The 25174-nt window shown below is 48.5% G+C and overlaps 1 protein-coding gene across 3 annotated transcripts in view; it reads right to left on the bottom strand.

Moving 5' to 3' along the window:
* PROM1 (prominin 1) overlaps window positions 1–3824 on the bottom strand; it is a 127089-nt gene extending 123265 nt beyond the window's left edge. For 2 of the 3 annotated variants that reach the window (XM_083460435.1, XM_083460436.1), the window contains exon 1: window positions 3649–3824. The gene's annotated coding sequence lies outside the window, so the exon portion shown is untranslated. The remainder of the gene's footprint in view (window positions 1–3648) is intronic. The other variant, XM_083460437.1, reaches the window with a different exon arrangement.
* Window positions 3825–25174: the final 21350 nt, after the last annotated feature.

The raw sequence follows: 25174 nt of genomic DNA, 5'->3' as shown, positions 1-25174 counted from the left end.
CTCCTCCATAACAAGTGAGGTACAAACTTGAGAAATCCAGCATGAAGTTGTGCATGGAAAGTAGATGTTCTTTGTTATCAAGTACCAAACTGGATAACGGTACATAGGTAAAGGGATCCCTGACTATTAGGTCCAGTCACGGACGACTCTGGGGTTGCGGCGCTCATCTCGCTTTATTGGCCGAGGGAGCTGGTCATGTGGCCAGCATGACTAAGCCGCTTCTGGCGAACCACAGCAGAGCACGGAAACACGGTTTACTTTCCCGCTGGAGCGGTACCTATTTATCTATTTGCACTTTGACGTGCTTTCGAACTGCTAGGTTGGCAGGAGCTGGGACCAAGCAATGGGAGCTCACCCCGTTGCGGGGATTCGAACCGCCAACCTTCTGATCAGCAAGTCCTAGGCTCTGTGGTTTAACCCACAGCACCACCCGCGTCCCTCCTGTACTTAGGTGAGACCATAGCTCAGTGGGTCAGCACATATTTGCAAGCCCTAGGCCCCAGATTTGATCCCTGGTATGATTAATTAGACAGCTGGAATAGACAGAGAATAGAAAATAGATACTACTAACCTATACACAGGGTCCATCTTCTATGAGCCAAAAAGGCATAAGCTTAAGATAAGGAGCAGGCAACTGCCTATCTACCTTTTCGTAACTGCTAACAAGGGCGAGGAAGCCTAACTCTCACTCTGCGGGCAGCACCAAGGAATGAAGAGGCTTATCTCTTCACTCTTTCCACCAAGCTCAGAAGGGACACCAACACACCTGCACACAGAGTAGGTGCTAAGGGTGGGCGAGTCCTCTCTGGTGCCAAGGAAAAGCAATATATGAAGCTGCCCATTATGCATTAACCAGTTCATGTCAGCTCCCAAGAGCTTTACCATATTTGTGAATATGGTAGACATGCTCATCCCACAGAGAGCTAGGGGTGGCTGGCAGCTCCTGTAAAGCAAGCAGTACAGCGGTACCTCGGGTTAAGTACTTAATTCGTTCTGGAGGTCCGTACTTAACCTGAAACTGTTCTTAACCTGAAGCACCACTTTAGCTAATGGGGCCTCCTGCTGCCTCTGCGCTGCCGGAGCACGATTTCTGTACTCATCCTGAAGCAAAGTTCTTAACCCGAAGCACTATTTCTAGGTTAGCGGAGTCTGTAACCTGAAGCGTATGTAACACAAGGTACCACTGTATTCCAAATGCAGTCCTCCTACCCTGTAATAGTGGTGCTGAAACAGTGTCAATCTACTGCAGAGAACTATATATGATCTAAAGCAGCGGTCAGCAAACTTTTTCAGCAGGGGGCCGGTCCACTGTCTCTCAGACCTTGTGGGGGGCCAGATTTTATATTTTTTGGGGGGGGGATGAATGAATTCTTATGTCCCACAAATAACCCAGAGATGCATTTTAAATAAAATGACACATTCTACTCCTGTAAAAACACATTGATTCCTGGACTGTCCGCGGGCCGGATTTAGAAGGTGATTGGGCCAGATCCGGCCCCCGGGCCTTAGTTTGCCTACCCATGATCTAAAGCGACTTCATGTGTACTTACTAACATTTCAGATTGACCCAGTGCTCCTCCTACACCCAGTTTTTCAATTCCAAAGCAATCTGAGTGGAAGCCGTAACTGAAAATATTCCATCTAAAAAACAACAGCTTCCCGAAAGTTACTCCATGTACAGACTAGCACCTTACTAACCTTATCTCCAGCTAAGGCATTTAAGACACTCACCTAAACTAGCCTTGGATATTGCTCAACTTCGAAATTCCTTTCCCACAAGCAACCTGCTGCACGACACTCAAGAGTCTCCGGATAAAAAATGATGTGAACCGAGTAGCGTGACTGCCACAATTTGGGGGAGAGATTCAATCACATACCGGCAAATTCAGGTTGTGCGATTAAAGTGGATTTGAATGTCCTGCTGAACAAACCCACTTCCTCAAAAAATCAAACTTTTTGCAAATAAGGAAAGTGAGGGGAATGCACTTGATTTGATGTAACGCTGTTTAACCTCCCCACAAACAAATGAGAGTGAATGATCATTAAACAGCAGTTGCCCTCTAATCCCCCTGCCAGCATATCATGAAGGAACGCTCAGTAAACAGGTCATCTGGAAGCGGCCAGGGAAAAGTTGTGTTTATATTTAAAGGCTGATTGGGGGGGGGGGTTGACCTAGGAGAATTTATGAAACCCAAACACATTCAAATTCTTGACTAGCTCACTGGGGGCAACAATTTGCAGAGCAGAAAAGGAGGGGAGATCTCCAAGTCCCTTCCCTTCTCCCTTTCACTCCTGTGCTTGTTCCAGTACTAAGTGATAACAGCTCAAATCTAACCCTTCTCAGGCAGCGAGTCCCAACCTTTTGAGCTGGGCATGTTTAGCCTGGAGAAGAGGAGGTTAAGGGGTGATATGATAGCCATGTTCAAATATATAAAAGGATGTCACATAGAGGAGGGAGAAAGGTTGTTTTCTGCTGCTCCAGAGAAGCGGACACGGAGGAATGGATCCAAGCTACAAGAAAGAAGATTCCACCTAAACATTAGGAAGAACTTCCTGACAGTAAGAGCCGTTCGACAGTGGAATTTGCTGCCAAGGAGTGTGGTGGAGTCTCCTACTTTGGAGGTCTTTAAGCAGAGGCTTGACAACCATATGTCAGGAGTGCTCTGATGGTGTTTCCTGCTTGGCAGGGGGTTGGACTCGATGGCCCTTGTGGTCTCTTCCAACTCTATGATTCTATGAATTCCTCTAACACCGCGCGGCGTGTACCGCTGGTGGATCACAACCTGCAGCAATCTTCTAAACATCCACGGAAAGGCAGTCAATGTCACACATTTGCCATGCGCTCCAAAAGGTGCTGTGAAAGGAAATTATGAGTTGGAAGGGTCCCCAGTGGTCATCTAGTCCAGCCCCCTGCAATGCAGGAATCTCAACTAAAGCATCCATGACAGATGGCCACCCAACCTCTGTTTAAAAGCCGCCAAGGAAGGACTACCAGTCAGTTGCGCTGCCGAACAGCTCTCTTCTTCCCGCAATGCCCAGGGTAGGCTCTGCGCGAGGCTTCAGCCTGCAGGGAGAAATGGGAGCCCCTCCACGGCGCTTTCCACCCGGGTCCCTGTCCTTCCCTCGACGGCGGCGCCCACTTGCGCAGCGCAAGCCCGCCTAAGGGCGCAGCAGCACCTCCTGGGCAAGCGAGCCCTGCGGGAATCCTCGCCTTAAAGCAAACGGAGCAGCGGCGCGCGCCCTGCCCGGGGAAATTAACTCCTGCCGGGACCCCTTTGCTGCCCCTTGGAATAAAGGAAGCGTCCTGGCAGCCTCGGGGTGCAGCGCGCTCTTGCGCCTGTTTCCATCTCCCAAGAAGAAGCGTGCCTTTGCAGCACGAGCCTCGCATGCATTTACTCGGGAGTAAGCCCCGCCGAGTTCGAGGCTTCCCATGGTATGTGCCCTCGGGGCAGCACAGCTTCGCTTTTCTTTGGGGGGTGGGAGGGAATGCGCGCAAAGTCCCGAGAATTGCGCCCTTTTCCCCAGGAGAGGCTCTGCCGCCCTAGGAACCCCGGGACCGGCCCGTGCTTGGGCATGGAGAGGGGGGTCCCCCATCCAACCTGAGCGCGCAATCCGGAGAGGAGGGTGGGCGCGGCGCAGGCTACTCACCCGGGTCGCAGGCACCCGCCCCTTCGCCGCGAGCGAGGCTCCAGCCGCGTAAAAAACTCGCTCTTGCCGCGCCCGCGCTGCTACTGCCGCTGCCGCTGCAGCTTCTCCGCCCCCTGCGCGCGGCATCTGCTCGCCTCCGGGCCTCCCTTCCCCGCCGCGCGCTCGCGCGCTCGCCTGAGCGCGATCCCGCCCCTCTCCGATGCGTTGCGGGCTCGAGCCACCTGCGCAGGGAGCGCGCCTGGGAAAGCGGGTGGGTCGAGCTGGGGTGTTCGAGGGATGCGAAGCGAGAGCCGGGCAGGCTTGGAAGTTAGAGCCTGTGGGGCGCAAGGAGGCCGGGGCGCAATTCCTGGCGCAAAGCGGGCAGCTTTCCTGGGTGGGGAGCAGGAGCTTCGTGGAAATGAGCGGGATTGGGGCCCCTGCGGGCGCAGGTTGCATACCAGGGGTCGTGGGCGTAGCCAGTGATGTAGAAAAATAGCTAAAGAAGCTGAAAACCAAGACCAAATAAACCAAATGAAGGCAACCTAAGAGACATATATAAACCTTTCCCTCAATTTTGCCTTTAGCTTGCTCTCCTTTTAATTCGCTTCTCACGTTATTCCCCTCCTTCGAATCCCCCCCCCTTATTGTCAAATAAAGCATTTTTCTTTCCTCCCTGCATGCCCATCACTCTATTTCCTCAATTTACCCTATCTCTGTTTTTATAACTGTATCCAGGTATTCTGAACTTAGCTTTGGATGGGGTCCCTCATACGCTTTTTCACCTTTGCGTGGGGAACCCACTTGCAACCGAATAAAGGATCTGTGCTTTTGAAAAGCCACTTGTTTCTTTCAATCCTTGGTTGGAAATCACCCGTCTTCTCCAACCGTAGCGGACCCCTGTGAGGCCCCGAACCCATTTCTAAGTGTTTTTTCACATCACCAGGCTTTTTGTTGGTGGGAGAGAACCTCAGTTAGCTATGTATTTTTATTGATTTTTACTGATGGGGGGGGGGAGATGCTCCTCCCTGCCCCCCCATGCCAGGGGTGCCAACTTGAATAAAATATTGTGGGGACCCAGGTAAGCCCCGCCCCACATAATGGATCACATGGTGCAGTGCACACACAACGTTTGAATGGGAATACCCATCAATTTGGGGGGGCACCTCAAATATTTTAGGGGGGGGCTGAAGGGACCTTAGTCCCTAGGAGTTGGCTCCTATATGTGCTTCTCTTGGGAGGGGGTGAGCACAGGCATTTCCCAAGTGCATGTGGGGTTGCAAGTAGAGGCAGAAATTTAAACTTCAGGGCCTCTAATCCCAGAGGGGCCCCAGATTAATTTTAGGCCATATTGCTTTTAAAAAATTGCTTTAAAAAGTGCCTCATGCATGCATATTAAAAGGTAAAGGGTAAAGGGACCCCTGACCATTAGGTCCAGTCATGGCCGACTCTGGGGTTGCGGTGCTCATCTCACTTTATTGGCCAAGGGAGCCGGCGTACAGCTTCCGGGTCATGTGGCCAGCATGACTAAGCCGCTTCTGGCGAACCAGAGCAGCGCACAGAAACGCCGTTTACCTTCCTGCCGGAGCGGTACCTATTTATCTACTTGCACTTTGATGTGCTTCGAACTGCTAGGTTGACAGGAGCTGGGACCAAACAACGGGAGCTCACCCCATTGCGGGGATTTGAACCGCCGACCTTCTGATCGGCAAGTCCTAGGCTCTGTGGTTTAACCCACAGCGCCACCCGTATCCCACCATGCATGTATATTACATTTCACTAATTTTCCATAATTTTCATCCATCCCCATAATTCAAAAACTATAATGCATGGGACATTTTTATTCACACCAGTGACTTTGACATGTGAGATAATCCAGTGCAGCCATTTTAATCAAAATCTGAGATGTAGTAGCTAATTTTTTACTTAAAAAAATAAATGTGGTGATCTGTCGTGGAACAACCCCATTGAAGGAAATAACAGGGGTTCCCCAGACCTTGCTGCTGGTTGCGAAGGGAAGCCCCATATCAGCTCTGGGCTCCTAAAATGTAGGTCCGTCGCTGGTTGCAAGGGGATGGGGAAGGCACCTGGCAGGCTGCTTCTGTGTGTGTTTGCTCAGAAGGGAGCCCTGCGGAGTCCAGTCCCAAACCCCAGCCAGGAATGCAAGCTTAAAAGCAAGCAAGGAGCAGTTCAAAGGATTGATCCCCCTGGAGATCTCCACAAAGGACCGTGACTAACGGCAAAAGGCAATAAATAGTTCATTTATTGTGTGCTCAACCTGGGAAGGGGATCAGATGTTAACATAGATCATAAATTACTTTATCCATCGATTTCCTGTCCTTGCCCTTCCTTGGTTTCTGTATTTACCCTTGAATGCTGCATATTTCACTGCCAACTCTTCTCACTGCTTCCTTGTGTTACGGTCAAATCTGGATGCAGGGCTACTCTGCCACCCAGCTCGTTGGACTAGGTCCGCGGGTCCCTGCGGAAGAAAATGAGCTCAGCCAGGCACAGGAGCAAACTGGAGAAGATCCAAGTTTATTGCGCAACAGGTTCAAGACGAGATTGAACAGCGAGAAAGGGGTGACATGAACTTTTGAAATTTCCCTCCATGTCCCAGAATACAGTGCAAAATACATCCCAGTTACATCATGAATACATTAAGAAGAGGTTGGGTTACACAGATTACATCACGAATACATTAGGAAGAGGTTGGGTTACACCGGATTAACATATGGAGGGGGGAGGGGGGAATATGCAGAGCTGGAGATATGCGCAGATAAGCACATCCTGAGAAGACAATGGTCCATGTATGCATAGTCTGTCACCTGGCATCGGCCGGAGGAAGGGCTTGGCAGAGCGATTTGACCAGATTAGGGTCTTGACACCTTGCTTGAGGGATTATGGAGGACAGGGGAGGTGTCATGGGGTCCTAGAGAAATTGAGAAAATTGGCACGTTGATTTTCTATGAATTTTATAGATTTTAGTCCCTTTTGACATTGACAATTGGAAATAAATGGATATATTGTAGCGAAGAAGGAGGTGAAGAAGACATGCCCCCCCTTCCATATCACTTGGCAGGGGGAGAAGCAAGGAGAAGCAACTGCAGGTTCCAGCGAGGTCCCACAGACCTCTTGAGAGATCTCACCAAAAGCACCAGAAGCCACTTGATCCAATGGGCTGCTTTTTAGTGCTCGTTTTTGTGGGTTGTATCATAAGCAGTCAAGTACATCACTCCTGTTTACCTATTTATCTACTTGCACTTTGACGTGCTTTCAAACTGCTAGGTTGGCAGGGGCTGGGACCGAGCAACGGGAGCTCACCCCGTCACGGGGTTTCGAACCGGCCACCTTCTGATCGGCAAGCCCTAGGCTCTTATGCAGTCCTAAACCATGTGCAGCACCCTTCCCCAACCTGATGCCTCCAGATGTGTTTTTGACCAAAGTCACTGGCTGGGGCAGATGGAAGTTATGCTCCAAAACATCTGAAGAATGGGTTCTCTGCCGCGTGTGTGGAGGAAAATCTTAAACACGTTGTAGAGTTCCCCAAAATAGACCAGAGCTAATTGTCCTTCATCCAGCAGAGCTTTACTGCTACTGAAGGCAGATGAGCATAATGGTCACAAATCCAATACATTCAGAATTGGCACTGTCCATAAGAAATCCAGTTGCAGCAGATTTGCAATAACTTATAATAACACTAAACTTTAACACTATATGCAGAACAAAACATCACACCAGAATAAAGAGATAGAAAGAGAAAGTAAGTGAAGACCCAGGTTCCTTTTCGCTTTGCTATTATAGTCAGTATGACCTCAACAGAAAGAGATAACAGAACAAGTTTAAGCCAGCTGTACTCTGCTTTTCAGAAGGAATAACCCAAACAAGAACCTTCTTTCACATAGAGAGGAAACCGTCCAGAACCCTCTTGAACTAAGCTGAACAGGAAAGATCTCTACACATCAGATCAATAGTTTCTGTACTAAGAAATGCAAACTGACATTCTCATCTTCTCAAATGCCCAGAAATTCTGCAATAGGCACACCCTTCTATTCAGAGATTGAATATAATCTTCATCGAATCATAGACCCTGGGAATCATCTAGTCTACCCCCTGCAGTGCAGGACTATGTAGCTGTCCCTTACAGGAATCAAACCTGCAACCTTGGCATTATCAGTACCACACTCTAACCAACTGGACAATCTGGAGAGCACCAGGTTGGGGAAGCTGATGGGAGCGGTTTGGATGTCCAAATATGTAACTATTGCATTTGTAGCCCATGTTGCATCTTCAAGGAGCTCAAAGTGGTGTACATGATTCTCCCCATCCTCAATTAATCTCCACAACAACCCTGTGAGGTAGGTTAGGCTGAGAGGCAGTGACTGGCCCAACGTCACCCAGTGAGCTTCATGGCCAGGTGGGAATCCCAGATCCCAGTCTAACCACTACACTACACTGCCTAGAGGGTCTGATCTCTCTCTCCACATTCCATTGTATGTGCAGCAAAGGTCTTACAAATTGTCTTTCCAAGCAGGGTTTCCTAAGCTTCAAACTGAAGGCCACATAAACCCCTACTCAATTTGTATTATCTATCTATCTATCTATCTATCTATCTATCTATCTATCTATCTATCTATCATCTACAGTGGTACCTCGCAAGATGAATGCCTCGCAAGACGGGAAACTCGCAAAACGAAAGGGTTTTTGGTTTTTTGAGTTGCTTCGCAAGACGATTTTCCCTATGGGCTTGCTTCGCAAGACGGAAACGTCTTGCAAGTTTGTTTCCTTTTTCTTAAAACCGTTAATACAGTTGCGACTTGACTTCGAGGAGCAACTCATAGCACGCGGTGTGATTTTTGAAGCTTTTCCAAAACTTTTCCGACACCGTGCTTCGCAAGACGGAAAAAACCGCAAGACGAAAAAACTCGCGGAACGAATTAATTTCGTCTTGCGAGGCACGGTGTCGGAAAAGTTTTGGAAAGCTTCTATTTATCTATCTATCTATCTATCTATCATCTATCTATCTATCTATCTGTCTGTCTGTCTGTCTGTCTGTCTGTCTATCTATCATCTATCTCTCTGTTCCAGTGGGCCCACCTCTGTAATGTCATAATGCCAAAATTATTATTTTAATAACTTTTATTTTTTTACTGCCTGCTCCTATGTGTTCCCTGCTGTGATACGGTGATGCGAAAAGTTTTCTGGTGACTCCTCTGTCCTGCAGCAATTTGCCATTTCTTTAAAAAAATAGTACTAAAAAACCAAACTCTTTTTTACTGGCCACTGCCATGGTTTCCAAAAGATGTTTGTAACCTCCCAAAGACCACTACGATGTGCCCTTAAAATAAAATTTTAAAAGGCCACACCTTCTTTTACACTTCAGTCACAGGATTAACCCTGAGTCAAGCACCAGTAAAAGTTAGGAAGCCAAGCTTTAAAAAAAACGGGGGACAGAACAAGCAGAGAGTAGATGAGGAGCTACAAATATGTGCTTTCCCAGCAGTGGCGTAGCGTGGGTTCTCAGCACCCGGGGCAAGGCAAGTAATTTGCGCCCCCTAACCCGTGGATTTTAGCACTCGAGTCTCTTCCGCCCCCCCCCCAGATGTTGCGCCAGGTGCACCCCCCACGCTACGCCACTGCTCCCACCACAAGTCTTCAGGACAGCCATCCGAAGGCTGGCGCGGGGAGAAGGTCTCTCCGCCCCACCGCCAGGCTTCGGAGCAGACTTCCGAAGCCTGGCGGCGGGAGGAGGTCTCCCCGCCCCACCGCCAGGCTTTGGAGGAGCCTTCCGAAGGCTGGCGGTGGGGCGGAGAGACCTCCTCCCGCCGCCAGGCTTTGGAGCAGCCTTCCGAAGGCTGGCAGTGGGGCGGGGAGACCTCCTCCCGCCACCAGGCTTTGGAGCAGCCTTCCGAAGCCTGGCGGTGGGGTGGAGAGCCCTCCTCCTGCCGCCAGCCTTCGGAGCATCCTTCCAAAGCCTGGCGGCGGGAGGAAGTCTCTCCGCTCCACCGCCAGGCTTCGGAGCAGCCTTCCGAAGGCTGGCGGCGGGAGGAGGTCTCTCCGCCCCACCGCCAGCCTTTGGAGGAGGTCCGAGGACAGTGGGGAAGACGCGCTGCGCTTCCCCGCTGTCCCGGAGATTTCCCTATGGACTTTCGTCTTGCGAAGGGCCAGCCAAACGCGCCACCCCCCAATGTTGCGCCCGGTGCGGCCGGCACCCCTGGCACCCCCCACGCTACACCACTGTTTCCCAGTCCTTTACACAAAGGTATCTCAGGAAAAGGAAGAGGCCTGGCTGTTTGTTCAACCTCATAGGCAGTCACACTGATTTCCAAACTCAAGTCATGATTAGAAATGGGAACAGCAGCCAGGGGAGTTTTGCAGCTGTAATCTTGACAGGTAATCAGAGTAGCTAGTCCTTTTCTTATAAAACCAAACGTGATAGTTGCTTTCACAGAGTTACTTTGAAATAAGTTGCTCAGGTCTGAAAGCCAGCATACAAAGCTGCTTCTTTAAACCTTAAGCAGTGACGTTAAAAATAAAAATAAAATACTACATATACCCAGCAGAGTTTGTGGCATCCTTCCCCCCTTTTTTTCCTTTCCTGAAATGCAAATGCATACATAGTCTGAACTCTATGTGGGCTTAGGCCTCCCTAAGACCATTGATTTCAACAGATGAAGACGTTAGACTTTTTGGAGCTAGCCGACCTGACTGGAAGAATCCGCGATCAGAAAGAAGAGGAATATCGAGAAGATTGGAAGAAATTGAAAGACTATTTAGCCAAATATTGTAACATACAATAAGTAGAAGTTACTTGAAAGTATCAAATGGGCCTAGGACTAGAGTAAGAATGAATTGTAAAATACTATGGATTTAGATAATTATGAAAAGAGAAGAAGATTCTAAATTAAAGGTGTCAATTTGATTAGAAAGAGGATATTGGAGAGCTGTTAAAAAGTGATTCAACGAAATTTAGTAAAGGAGGGGTTCGAGGAAGTCAGTTAACAATGAAAATTAAACTAGGTCTTAAAGTATTAGGTGTTTACATGTTTGTTTTTGTTGCCTCTTATAGTATTGTAATGTCTTTTTTCTTTATTTGTGTGTTTTGTTTGTTATAAACTTGGAAAATCAATTTTAAAAAATTGGAAAAAGACCATTGTTTTCTAAACTTTTCGGCATGCTTTACTTTGCATAGCATTGAGTTGCAAGTTAAGTTTTAATAACATTGTATTAAACCATGCTGCTCCTTTTCCCAACTTCACTAGTTTTCAGCATTCAGTAGCAAACTCTTGCATGCTAAACCATTGCTAAACTGAGAAGCACCGACTGTGGCTCAAGCTGGAACATGCCTGCACTTGTAGTTGTACATACAAAATCTGCATAAATCCACTCGGCTGCCCAGTGCAGACATATAGCCTGGTTTGCAAATTGGAAACAAGCCATAGGGCCATACTGAGCCAGCCCTCTCCTCTGCTTGCCCCGCTCCCCACTACAAAATTCTCCATTATCTGCACTGATGCTGACAATGGATAATGCTAATCAGGTTCTTTCTTCAACTCCACTTCAAACCTCAATTTAAAATCCAGGTTACAGCTGAAACCCTTGCAAGGAAGTGGTCAGGAAGGGAGAAACTTTACATACATGCATCTATGCACAGTGATTTTTAGGGAGCTGGTGTTACATCTGAGTAGGCTAGGTCTTACATTTGAGGCAAAGGATGATCACAATGTGGTTTGGGTAATAATAATAATAATAATAATAATAATAATAATAAACAATAGTTTGATGCTGCTTTTATATGTCCAGAGTGCTATACATACATTGTGCAATTACTATAAGGTAGGTCAGTGTTATCTATATTGTAAGGGAAGTCAATCTTATCCCTATAAACAGTTTACAAATAAAAATGTACATTGATATGGTGCACAGTCCAAAAGATTTTAACTCACATGGGCTTTGGCTAAGGAATACATATAGGTTACTTTCTGAGTAATTGGTCTATTTCTTTTACCAAGTGGATAATAAAACCTGTTGTTGGTAAATTTGACCAAGATCCATTATCTCTTTTTTTAATTTATAAAAAAATACAAAATAATTTTTACCAGTCACTGTGAAGCAACAATGGGTAATACTATTGAGATCATGTAGGCTGGGGGTAGACAATCTGGGTGCATAGCTGTCAACGTTTTCCTTTTTTTAAGGGAAATTCCCTTATTCCGAATAGGATTCCTTGCAGGAAAAGTGAAAAGTTGACAGCTATATCTGGGGGCACCAATGCTGGATTCTTAATTTATCCTTTATATCATAGAGGGGACCCAAAGGTCTTCTAGTCACCCCCTGTGATGCAGGAATCTCAGCTAGAGCATCCATGACAGATGGATGTTGTGACCAAGGACTTACTTCAGATAAATAATGTCACAAAGCTTCAGTTTTAATGTTTTTACACTGCATTTCTGAGTTTGCTTGGAACTCACTGCATTCAGTTAGACTTGCACCCTAGTAAATATGCGTAGGGTCATAGCCCCACAACCCAGCCATGAGCATTAAAGGTAAAGGTAAAGGGACCCCTGACCATTAGGTCCAGTCACGGCCGACTCTGGGGTTGCGGCGCTCATCTCGCTTTATTGGCCGAGGGAGCCGGCGTACAGCTTCCGGGTCATGTGGCCAGCATGACTAAGCCACTTCTGGCGAACCAGAGCAGCGCACGGAAACGCCGTTTACCTTCCCGCCGGAGTGGTACCTATTTATCTACTTGCACTTTGACGTGCTTTCAAACTACTAGGTTGGCAGGAGCAGGGACCGAGCAACGGGAGCTCGCCCCATTGTGGGGATTTGAACCGCCGACCTTCTGATCGGCAAGTCCTAGGCTCTGTGGTTTAACCCACAGCGCCACCTACGTCCCTAAGCATTAAAGGTAAAGGTAAAGGTACCCCTGCCTGTACGGGCCAGTCTTGCCAGACTCTAGGGTTGTGCGCCCATCTCACTCAAGAGGCCGTGGGCCAGCGCTGTCTGAAGACACTTCCGGGTCACGTGGCCAGTGTGACATCGCTGCTCTGGCGAACCAGAGCCGCACACGGAAACGCCGTTTACCTTCCCGCTGGTAAGCGGTCCCTATTTATCTACTTGCACCCGGAGGTGCTTTCGAACTGCTAGGTTGGCAGGCGCTGGGACCGAACGACGGGAGCGCACCCCGCCGCAGGGATTCGAACCGCCGACCTTTCGATCGGCAAGCCCTAGGCGCTGAGGCTTTTACCCACAGCGCCACCTGCGTCCCCTCGCCACCTGCGTCCCCTAAGCATTACTCAGAAATAAATTCTTCTGAGTTGACTGGGGCTTACTCCCAAGCAAGTGTGCTTTGGATTGGATTCATAAAAACCAGACCTCCAAGATTTCAGGAATATGCCAATTTACACAGTCATTTCATGGGTTTACATTACATTCTCCTTGACTCTTGAATTAGGAGTTAGCATTTATCATGTAATGAATATGAACAGAAAGAACCATAGAGAGCATACTTTACAGCTGTCTGAGAGTCTGAGAAATAATGTTTAAAATGTTTGTCGTTAATTTATTGGAATAAACTCAGCAATAACCCATTCATTGAAAATAAAAAAAATTCCTTCCAGTAGCACCTTAAAGACCAACTAAGTTAGTTCTTGGTCTTTAAGGTGCTACTGGAAGGAATTTTTTTTTTATTTTGACTATGGCAGACCAACACGGCTACCTATCTGTAACTGGAACCATTCATTGAAAACCTTGATTCAAATTAGGAACAAAAGACTGAGCGTAATTATTTTCAGGACAGTAGCTGAAAGCTATTAAGAAACGGTGTCAACTTGAAATTTGAATTCAGTGGGTTTTTGTGTGTGTGGTGTTTTTTTTTGTAATCCAGCACAAAGGGTAGGATTGCTATTATTTCCACAAATGTTCTTACTCGCTCTAATAAAAATCATCACCAGTGCCCATCAACTGAACATTGCTTTTTCCCATTGTGAGCCTGTACTCTACCTCCATGTCTTCTTCTTTTTTTAATATACATTTTTTATTAGTTTTTACATATATTTTCCAAACAGAACATATAATAATCTCATCTCATTTTATGCACCTCCATGTCTTCTTTACTGCAAATGCTGCCCTGACCCTGCTCTAAATACAAAATTATTAGATTCCTCACGGGCTTTTCTGTGAACTGGTTGCCATAGTATTTGAGTGCTTAAGACATCCATATATTCATAGCTGTCAACTTTTCCCTTTTCTTGCGAGGAATCCTATTTGGAATAAAAGAATTTCCCTTTGAAAACGGGGAACGTTGACAGCTATGATATATTTATCTTTACTCATGAGAGAGAGGGGAAAATAGAACGGCCAGAAACATTGAAACACAGAATGGGTGTTTTCGAACCCAGAACCCCTTGTGTCAACCTGACTTCCAGGTGAGAGGTGGAATGCTGTGGAATTGCACCTGGGCTGAGAGCACAAATGCCGCTCACAAACACTCACCTAGCATTATTGGTGAGCTCCATTAGAGGTTTTCATCTTTATTTTGTGAAAACAAGCAAGCTCCTGCATCCTGTTGTTGAGATAACTGCGTTGTCAGGATCCCTTGGTAGGGCAGGGGGTACCACTGATGGCTCACGGTTTGTTAGCCCTGATGTAGTGAGAGGGGAATAGAGACTACAGAGCTGAACGCTGGGGTAAAATGTGGAGCCTGGGTAGGGTGAAACAGCCTATCATACTTTGGCTGGTTTCCTGTGTTGGTACTGCCTCTTGGATACTTTATTTTGCTATACAGTGGTACCCCGGTTCTCAAATGCCTTGGTACTTAAACAACTTGGAACCCAAACACTGCAAACCAGGAAGGAAGTGTTCCAGTTTGCAAACATTTTTCAGAAGCCGAACATGCTCCATTTTGAGTATTGCGTTTCCGATTTGAGTGTTACACTTCCGATTTGAATGTCACACTTCCGATTTGAGCGTCTGTCTGCTTTTGCTATTTATTTTGCATTTTTGTTATTGAGGCTCTCTTTTTTTGTTTTTGTGACTGTGTGGAACCCAGTTCGGCTACTGATTGATTGATTGTGTGACTGCAGTACATTGCTTATTGCTTTCATTTATGGATCAATGGTCTTGTTATAGAGTAAAATTCATGTTAAATTGCTGTTTTATGGGCATTTTAAAAGTCTGGAATGGATTAATCCATTTTGCATTACTTTCTATGGGAAAGCATGCCTTGGTTTTGCAACGCTTTGGTTTTGGAACGGACTTCTGGAACGGATTAAGTTTGAGAACCAAGGTACCACTGCATGATAAACCAGACAATGATGATTTTTTTGCCTGTTGTAGAAGTTGTAATGAGCTGTGCTAGATGCCGTATGCCTTAAAATTGTATTTTTACAGATGTGCCCTGGACCATCTGAATGAACTTGCATCCTTGGTCTAGAGTCTGCAGAATATAAACGAAATAATATATAAACTAAATAAACTGAAGTGGCAGAATGAATATAGGTATATTCCATTTGGACAACTCCAGTTTCCTAATCCTAATTCTTTTCGTTAAAAACTGAAAATTCAGTAAGTGCAAAATGGGTGGGAAAGGGAAACTTTCAGAAGAAAAACAATCAGCTTCTCATTTGACCTCAGACGGAGAAATGAACATTTGGCTGTAGGCATTTCATTTGTCCACTTTGTGTCAAAACACACACACACACACACACACTAGCAAGGAATGCTTTCATGTTGAGTGAAATTTACCCAGCTGAATATCACTTTGTAATCCCTTGGGAAGTGTCATCCCACACGGGCCTTGTTTTTAGGCTGGGCTCTCTTTGCCCTCTCAGAACCAGGCAAGATAAAAATGACAACTCATCATGGAAGATTTAAAATGATACTCATTGTTTTTCAAGCCACAGCTTGTTCTTCAGGCTTCACAGCTAAATAAAGATGTGAAATGACAAGGGATTACATGTACGCTATTGGGAGTTGTTCTCCCCTCGTGATTTTCGGCAATTTGTGTTTTTATTTCTACCGGCAGGATTTGACATCCTGACGTATTGGTACATCAGAAACAGAGAAAATAGGAATTAAATAAGGGGGAGCACACATATCTGCAGCAAACCAGATGTCAATGTCCTCTACAAGGTCTGTTTTTCTTAGCTGGGTAGCTGGAAGAGATGAAAAAGGATGGATATTATAATAATGTAGAACGTAGTCTTATTAGTGCCAACCTGGTGGCCCAGTCATGCCATAATAAACAAGCATCTATCTTCAGCATATGACCTGAAACCCTCCCAGTGCAGGGATGCCCGTTTGTGATGCAAGAGAGGAGATGTAGGAAGCAGCCAGGGCTAGATTTGGTTTCTGCAGGAACAAGACCCAAATGGAAAAACAGGCCATCCTATTTTGTAATGCTCATGCGAGGAGTGATAAGGACATCAATGGCCAAACCATTTAAAACAAAGTAGCCCCTCGGAAGACCCCTCTGCCTGACATTCTCGTTTTCCTCCATATCAAAAACATATAACTGTATTTCAAAGCAGATTTGACAGTTCTTCCGGTCTCTTTATGCCTGTCAGATTTATTTTGTTTTCAAATGTGTGCCCTGCCTCCTGACTCCAGAGAGAGCTCAGGACAATTTACAGCATTTAAATAATAGGGGGAAAGCTCCTCTGAGCGGAGTGTCTCTTCAACGGCATAGCTGAGGTGGCCTTGCAGATGAATTTGGTTCCTCCTGAGCAGGGGTCAGCAAACTTTTTCAGCAGGGGTCCGGTCCACTGTCCCTCAGACTTTGTGGGGGGCCAGACTATATTTTTGGGGGGGAAATGAACAAATTCCTATGCCCCACAAATAACCCAGAGATGCATTTTAAATAAAAACACACATTCTACTCATGTAAAAACACCAGGCAGGCCTCACGAATAACCCAGAGATGCATTTTAAATAAAAGCACACATTCTACTCATGTACAAACATGCTGATTCCTGGACTGCCCGCGGGCCAGATTGAGAAGGCGATTGGGCCACATCCGGCCCACGGGCCTTAGGTTGCCTACCCCTGCTCCTGAGGAATGCTTGGGAAGTTTCCACATGGAAAGATTCTAGAGCTTCAGACTTGTTTATCAGCTTTGGCAATGAAGGTTTTGCTCTGTGTGTTATGTAGTGTAGTTTCACCCTGGGCCAACAGGGGGATACTGTATATAGTTTTCACTCAGGTCTGTAGATAGTTTTCACTCAGGTCCGCGGCAGTTATTTTAGGCGGGAACTCTGAGCTGTTGTGGTTACAATGTTGACAGCCGGCTGCCTATAAATACAGGCCGGCTGAGCTGTTCGCAATGAGTTTATTCCAGCTTACCATAATAAAGAGCTACTTGAAGAAATCGCTGTGCCGGCTGCTATGTCAACCCACGACTTAACACTGGCGACGAGGATGGGATAGATGGACATCAGAGCACAGCCAGATGCGGCCAGCCTCTGAACTGAGCTGAATCACTGAGCTGAATCACAGAGCGAAATCACTGAGCGAAATCACTGGGCAGAACCAATTCAGAGCTGACTGTTCTGGCTAGAGCACTGTGTTCCATCCATCGCCCTTCACGCCGGCATCGGAATCATGGCTTCACTTGTGCCTCTACCGCCGTTTGCGCCAGCCTCTGAATCATGGGACTCCTACCTCGCTCGGTTCGACTGCTACCTCCAAGCCAACGAGCTGACAGAAGTATCACAGGAGCGGAAGCGGGGCCTATTCCTCAGCCTCTGTGGGCCTGAGGTGTTTGAGACGGCCCGAGCGTTGGTTGCGCCTGAAGCAGTCCAGGTAACACCATGGGACACGATCCAAGAGAAGCTCCGCAACCACTACGCACCAAAGCCGTCCAAGATTGCTGCCCGCCATGCGTTCTACCACCGGAACCAGGCAGAGGGGGAGTCAATCAACAACTACACCACCGCCCTGCGACAGGCTGCAATGCACTGCGAGTTCCGAGACTTAGACGATGCCCTGATGGATCGAATCGTCTGTGGGGTCCGGGACATCCATCTGCAACGGCGCCTCCTAGCCAAGCCAGACCTCACGCTACAGAAAGCCATTGAGGAGGCTGTGGCCTCAGAAGCTGCTGAACGCTCCGCCCAGGAGATCCGCAAGTCCAGCAGCCCGCGTCTTGCTAGGGAGCCAGTTCCGGTGCATCATGAAGAGGCCAGCAGTGAGGAGGCATCCTCCAGTGAAGACGATGACGTGCACCAGACAAAGCGGGAGCGCAGGAAGTTCCAACAGAAGTCCAAGGGCCAACCGGAATGTGCTGGCTGCGGAGGCAACCATTCCCGTGCCAAGTGTCGATTCAGAGACGCCATCTGTAGGAAGTGTTCCAGAAGGGGCCACATCGCTAAGGTCTGCCGATCGGCTCCGTCTGACACCCCCCCTTCATCGACTCGCAAGTCCAAGTCTTCACTCCAGTCTGCCAAGGAAAGTTGTTTCGCTCTCACCAACTGCCGTTGCCCGTCTGGAACCACGATTGGCCAAACCGACTCGCCTACGCGACGCAAGCTGAACGTCACGGTGCTCATTGAAGGAGCTCCATGTGACATGGAGATCGACACCGGGTCTGCCCTGTCCATCGTGTCATGGAGCACCATCAAAAGACTGGTACCCAGAGTGTCCAAAAGGCAACTCGACTCTCACCGTGTACACCTGAGAGACTACCAGGGAAACGACATTCCCGTGGTAGGCGTTGGCCGGTTCCGGATCGCCTTCAAGGATTTTTCGGGCCTGCTCCGGTTGGTGGTGGTCGAAGGTCAGCGGCCAAGCCTCCTAGGGCTAGACTGGTTTGATGCCCTCGGCCTGGAAGTCACCGGCATCAACTGCATCTCTAACGCAGAGACTGAGGGTCTGGTCAAAGACTTTGCCGAGGTTTTTGACGGCACCTTGGGCCAATATACAGGTACGCCCATCTCCTTTAGCCTTGATCCACAAGTCGCCCCCATCAAGCTAAAGCCACGCCGGGTTCCCTTTGCTCTCAAGGCTAAGGTGGACGAACAACTGGACAAACTGATCGCCCAAGGAGTTTTGGAGCCGGTTGACCACGCAAAGTGGGAAACCCCCATCGTCACGCCTGTCAAGCCAGATGGGTCGGTGAGAATCTGCGCTGACTACAAGTGCACGATCAACAAGGCACTTCAGCAGCACGCTTATCCGGTTCCTGTTGTCCAACACCTGCTGCATTCCCTGGGTGAGGGTAAGGTCTTCGCTAAGCTGGACCTTGCCCAAGCCTATCAACAACTGCCAGTCGATGATGCCACTGCTGAAGCCCAGACGATCGTCACCCACCGGGGGGCTTTCCGTTGCCGCCGGTTGCAGTTCGGGGTGAGTGTGGCTCCTGGCATCTTCCAAAGCCTTATGGAGCGTCTCCTGCAAGGGCTTCCGGGCGTGGTACCATATTTTGATGACGTCTTGGTGTCCACAGACTCACACCAGCAGCTGTTCGAGCGCCTCCGTGCCGTGCTGACCAGGTTCCAGGAGGCCGGGCTCAAGGTAAAGAGGGAGAAGTGCCAGATCGCCGTTCCACAGGTGGAGTTCCTGGGCTATCTTATCGATGCCTCCGGTCTTCATCCAACCACATCCAAGATCCGCGCTATCCAGCAGGCCCCCACCCCAAAGAACAAAACGGAGTTGCAGGCATTCCTGGGGCTGCTGAACTTTTATAACATGTTCCTGCCCCACAAAGCCACAGTGGCTGAGCCTCTTCACCGACTCCTTAGCACTAAGACGCCTTGGGCCTGGGGTCATCGGGAGACGGCGGCCTTCAATGCGGTCAAGGCTCTCCTTTCTTCAGACAGTGTGCTGGTACAGTACAGTGAATCCAGGCCGCTGGTCCTTGCCTGCGACGCCTCACCTTTTGGCATCGGTGCTGTCCTTAGTCACCGTTTTCCAGATGGAAGAGAAGCACCGCTCGCCTACTTTTCCAGGACACTATCTCCGACGGAACGGAATTACAGCCAGCTCGACAAGGAGGCATTGGCACTTGTGGCTGGAGTGAAGAGGTTCCATGAATACCTCTATGGCAGGACTTTTGACCTCATCACTGACCACAAGCCACTCCTGGGCCTCCTCGCCGGTGATCGTCCAACTCCACCGGTCCTCTCACCACGCATGCTGCGATGGACTGTTTTCCTGGCTGCCTACCACTACCGGCTCATCCATCGCCCGGGGAAATCGATGGGCCATGCCGACGCCCTCAGCCGTTGCCCTCTTCCAGCATTTGTGGAAGATCCGGCTCCAGCTTCATCGCTCCTTCTGATTGAGGATCTTCCGGCAGCGCCTGTATCGGCTGCCACTGTGGCCTCCGCATCTGCCCAGGATCGCACCATCAGCCGGGTGCTCAACTGGGTGTGGAGGGGGTGGCCACAAGGGCCTTTTGCATCGGAGTTCCAGCCCTTCGCAACCAGACAACATGAACTCTCAGCTCATCGCGGCTGCCTGCTGTGGGGAGACCGCGTCGTGATTCCCCAGGGACTCCGTCAGCGCGTCCTGGAGGCTCTGCACGTTGGCCACCCGGGAATTGTCAAAATGAAGGCGTTGGCTCGGTGTTACGTCTGGTGGCCTAATATGGACGATGCCATCACTGCCTGGGTGTCCGCCTGTCAAGCGTGCCAGGAGTCGAGGCCTGCACCACCGGCAGCTAAGGGACACACCTGGGAGACGCCAAAGACACCCTGGTCGAGGGTGCACATCGATCTGGCTGGCCCCTTTCACGGCCGGACCTTTATGGTAGTGGTGGACGCCTATTCCAAATGGCTGGAGGTCGCCCTGATGCCCTCCACCACTACCGAAGCTGTCATCCGGGTGCTGCGAGGCCTGTTTGCAACGCATGGGTGTCCTGATGTCCTTGTCTCTGACAACGGACTGCAGTTCACGTCAGGCACGTTTGAGCGGTATCTTTTGGGACTGGGCATCCGCCATGCCCTAACGGCACCCTTTCATCCATCCAGCAACGGGCAAGCGGAAAGAATGGTGCGCTCGACAAAAGAGGCACTGGCGCGCCTGGACCGGGGAGACTGGCATGAGCGGATCGCCGAATACTTGTTCGTGCAACACATCACCCCTCATGCGGCCACAGGGAGGAGTCCTGCTGAACTGCTTATGGGCCGCCGCCTCAGGTCACCGCTCGACCGGCTACACCCAGACTTTGCCGTGGCTGAACCCCCAGGCTGTGCCAACGCACCATGGTCATTTGTCCCAGGAAACCAGGTCTTTGCCCGGAACTATGTGGGGGACATCCCTTGGGTGCCAGCCACAGTAGTGGGAGTCACTGGACCTCGCTCGTACCAGGTGGCACTCGAAGACGGACGCTTGTGGCGACGGCACATAGACCAGCTTAGGCGCAGGGTTGGGGACTTGGACACTACCGAGGTGCCCCCAACTGCGCTTGCGGCTCCAGAAGAGACACGTACAGATGGCGAGGCCCCACCTACACCTCCCTCGCAAGCTGCCAGCGTGGAGCCGAACCAAGCCGTTTCAGAACAGACTCAGACCACTCCACTTGCGGAGGCTCCACCCACAGCAGCGGATCCAGGGGAGTTGGTTCCAACGCCACCTAGGGTCGCACCACAGCCTCAGCGAGAACTGTGTGGCCCTCCGGACTTGGCTACCAGTCCCCGGCGGTCTGGCAGAGTTTCCAAGCGCCCAACTTATTTAAAGGACTATGTTGTTGGACAGGTATCACTGTTGGTCTAAGTATGGGAAATGTAACCGATATGCTTTTGTGCTTAATTGAACCATTACGCGTAGTGCTGTATATAAGGAAACCATTACGATTGTAACTAACGCCTTATCTCGGTGGGGAGGGGTGTTATGTAGTGTAGTTTCACCCTGGGCCAACAGGGGGATACTGTATATAGTTTTCACTCAGGTCTGTAGATAGTTTTCACTCAGGTCCGCGGCAGTTATTTTAGGCGGGAACTCTGGGCTGTTGTGGTTACAATGTTGACAGCCGGCTGCCTATAAATACAGGCCGGCTGAGCTGTTCGCAATGAGTTTATTCCAGCTTACCATAATAAAGAGCTACTTGAAGAAATCGCTGTGCCGGCTGCTATGTCAACCCACGACTTAACACTGTGCCTAAGCATCATGCCAACCTAGCAGTTCGAAAGCATGTCAAAGTGCAAGTAGATAAATAGGTACCGCTCTGGCGGGAAGGTAAACGGCATTTCCGTGCGCTGCTCTGGTTCGCCAGAAGCGGCTTAGTCCTGCTGGCCACATGACCCGGAAGCTGTATGCCGGCTCCCTCAGCCAATAAAGTGAGATGAGCACCACAACCTCAGAGTTGTCCGTGACTGGACCTAATGGACTTAACTGTCCAGGGGTCCTTTACCTTTACATTTTTACCTCCTGACCCCCACCTCTAGGGTTGTCCAGATTTTCCTGGACATATCCAGAATACTGCAATCGGCAGCAGTGTCCTGCTGAGCGTCTCCACCCCCATCGTTCTGCCCGGACACTGAGGTCCAGCACCGAGGGCCTTCTGGCGGTTCCCTCACTGCGAGAAGCCAAGTTACAGGGAACCAGGCAGAGGGCCTTCTCAGTAGTGGCACCCACCTTGTGGAACGCCCTCCCACCAGATGTCAAAAAGAAAAATAGCTACCAGACTTTTAGACGACATCTGAAGGCAGCCCTATTTAGGGAAGCTTTTAATGTTTGATGCATTACTTTATTTTAATGTTGTGTTGGAAGCCGCCCAGAGCGGCTGGGGAAACCCAGTCAGATGGGCGGGGTATAAATAAATAAATAAATAAATAAATAAGATGATGATGATGATGATGATGATGATGATGATGATGATGATGAAAATCCAGACATATGGCAACCCATGTCGGCAGTGCCGTTTCCCCATAAAAACAGCTCAAAAATGGTTTGTTTGCTTTTTGCGATTTTGCCAAAGAAAAGCTCAACACCTTTTCTGTCCACAACTGCCTCATTGGGTGAAAACCTAGAAGTAGCCGAGAGATGTAGAACAGATAGACATGTCAAACCTAACTTGTAAGTCTACTTTTGTAAACCAAGTGTTAATTCCTCACTCTGAACATTTCGTGCCTGACAGTGCTGTTACACTGATGCTGTTACAATGGAGTAAGCTGGCGCATTCTGAGATGCTGCTGCTGTCAGCCCTTCCATAAGCAGACTCAGGTTGTATATACAGTCATACCTCTTGTTACATTTGCTTCATGTTATGTTTTTTCAGGTTGTGTCCCGCGGTGACCCAGAAGTACCGGAAAGGGTTACTTCTGGGCTTCGCCACTCGCGCATGTGCAGACACGCAAAAATGATGTCACGCGCATGCGCAGAAGCGGCGAATCGCAACCCGCGCGTGCTCAGACACACCGCTGCTGGTTGCGTTCCTTTCATGTTGTGAACGGGCCTCCGGAACGGATCCCATTCGCAACCAGAGGTACCACTGTATGTGTAACTAAACCATATGCCATAAAGACACTATAGGCTCTGTTGTGCCTCATTCCCAGAGGAAACCCCAAGCCTGGTTAAGTACCAAGAAACCTGGACTCTAATGCAGCAGAGATTGGGGTGGTCAGTAACAATATGTTACATGACAGGACTCAGAATGTGATTCAGGCTTCATTGTGCCAAATACAAACAAGTCCTCAAAGGTTTAGATGGCAGAAGCCTAATAAATAAAGCCAAACAATTGGTGTAATTTATTCACTATCTTTGAAGAGTGCAGGGGGATAAAGTCTCCCTCTGTAGCACATGCAGAGCAGATTTACTGATACAAGAAGTAACTCAAGATTGGCCGACATATCGTAGGATTAACCTGACAGGCCCTCTCTGAGCAACAGTTTCTATGATTAACTTCAGCAGCCGTGTGAGGCTCCTGGAGTGAGCTGCCTAAATCTGATACACAGCAAAACGTAATGCATTTTAGTTGAGCATTCTTTTGAGAACATTTGCTTCTGGGACTGGGGAAGCTTTGGGGAAACTCAAGGAATTGTATGTAATTTGAACTGTGATTTGCAGAGGGACGCTTCCCCCCTGTTGTTCAACAGAATTGGGTTAGGACCTGTCCCTGAACGCATACATAAAAGCACCATGCAATTAAAATTCACACTGTATTTTACCAACCTTCCCTACTACCAAAACCAGCATAGTTTAACCCCTCTCTAGTCTCACAACATAGACCTTTCTCCAAATATGCATTTTACTTCTCTACTGGAGCCCTGCATGGAATACAGTAGCTTAGTGTGCATCGTAGCATTACCAGTGAGACAGGGAATGAAAAGCATTGTGGTGAGAACGGCCAATAGGTCAGCAGCAAACGAAAATGCCATTTTCACCAACTGTAGCTTCAGGTAGGCAAGTTGTAAATATTATTTTAATGATAAATTCTAAGAACACACGTGCAGAGTTCAAAGGCATAGAAAATATAAATTAACTTGTAATCTCGATTTGTATTATGAAAATATTAACATTTCAGGGATTGTAGCCAGTGCTTGTTATTCATTTAAGAAATAGAAAGCTACTAGGCTTGACATAAAAAATGATACACTTCAAGTTTCAGCTGTATCACTAGTCAGAAATAAGTCTTATTCAAGTAAGATCCCCTATAACTTTAATTATAAGCTTCCTCATGTTTCCCCCCGGCCCGTGACTGTTTCCTGTTCAGTGTCAATAAGGGACAAAACAATTCTTCACATGCCAACTCAGACATAAAGGTAAAGGTAAAGGGACCCCCAACCGTTAAGTCCAGTCATGGATGACTCTGGGGTTGCGGCGCTCATCTCACTTTGCTGGCCGAGGGAGCCCACGTACAGCTTCCGGGTCAAGTGGCCAGCAGGGCTAAGCTGCTTCTGGTGAACCAGAGCAGTGCATGGAAACGCCATTTACCTTCCTGCCGGAGCAGTACCTATTTATCTACTTGCACTGGTGTGATTTCGAACTGCTAGGTTGGCAGGAGCTGGGACAGAGCAATGGGAGCTCACGCCATCACGGGGATTCGAACCGCCGACCTTTTGATTGGCAAGCCCAAGGCTCAGTGGTTAAGACCACAGTGCCACTCAGACATAAGCCTCATTAAATTAGGTGGAACTTATTTTCAGCCAAATGTGTATAGAATTGCAGCCTCACTCCTTGTTCCTGGGGGGCACAGCTTTTATTACTGTCTTCCTCTCCATTTCCCCCCTCCCCTTTTTTCTTAACATAGCCCATGTGCCTTGCATTTCATACCTGGGTAGACTGCCAGTTAGAAAGTAAAAATAACTGAGTTTAGAGGAAGTTACATCCTAATTGGTACTTAGCCAGATGCTACAGTGTTGCCACAGATAAATACAGTGGTGCCCCGCAAGACGAATGCCTCGCAAGACGGAAAACTCGCTAGACGAAAGAGTTTTCCGTTTTGGAGGTGCTTCGCAAAACAAATCTCCTATGGGCTTGCTTCGCAAGATGACAATGTCTTGCGAGTTCCTGCGGGTTTTTTTCCTCCCCCCCTTTTTTCTAAGTCGCTAAGCCGCTTATCAGCTGATCTGATAAGCCGCTAAAAGCCGCTAATAGTGCTAATCCATCT

The sequence above is a fragment of the Podarcis liolepis genome, assembly GCF_965112155.1.
Source record: "Podarcis liolepis genome assembly, chromosome: 9".
NCBI classification, from domain to species: Eukaryota; Metazoa; Chordata; class Lepidosauria; order Squamata; family Lacertidae; genus Podarcis; species Podarcis liolepis.
The sequence above is the reverse complement of the archived record's forward strand: the minus strand, read 5'-3'. Positions and strand labels throughout refer to the sequence as shown.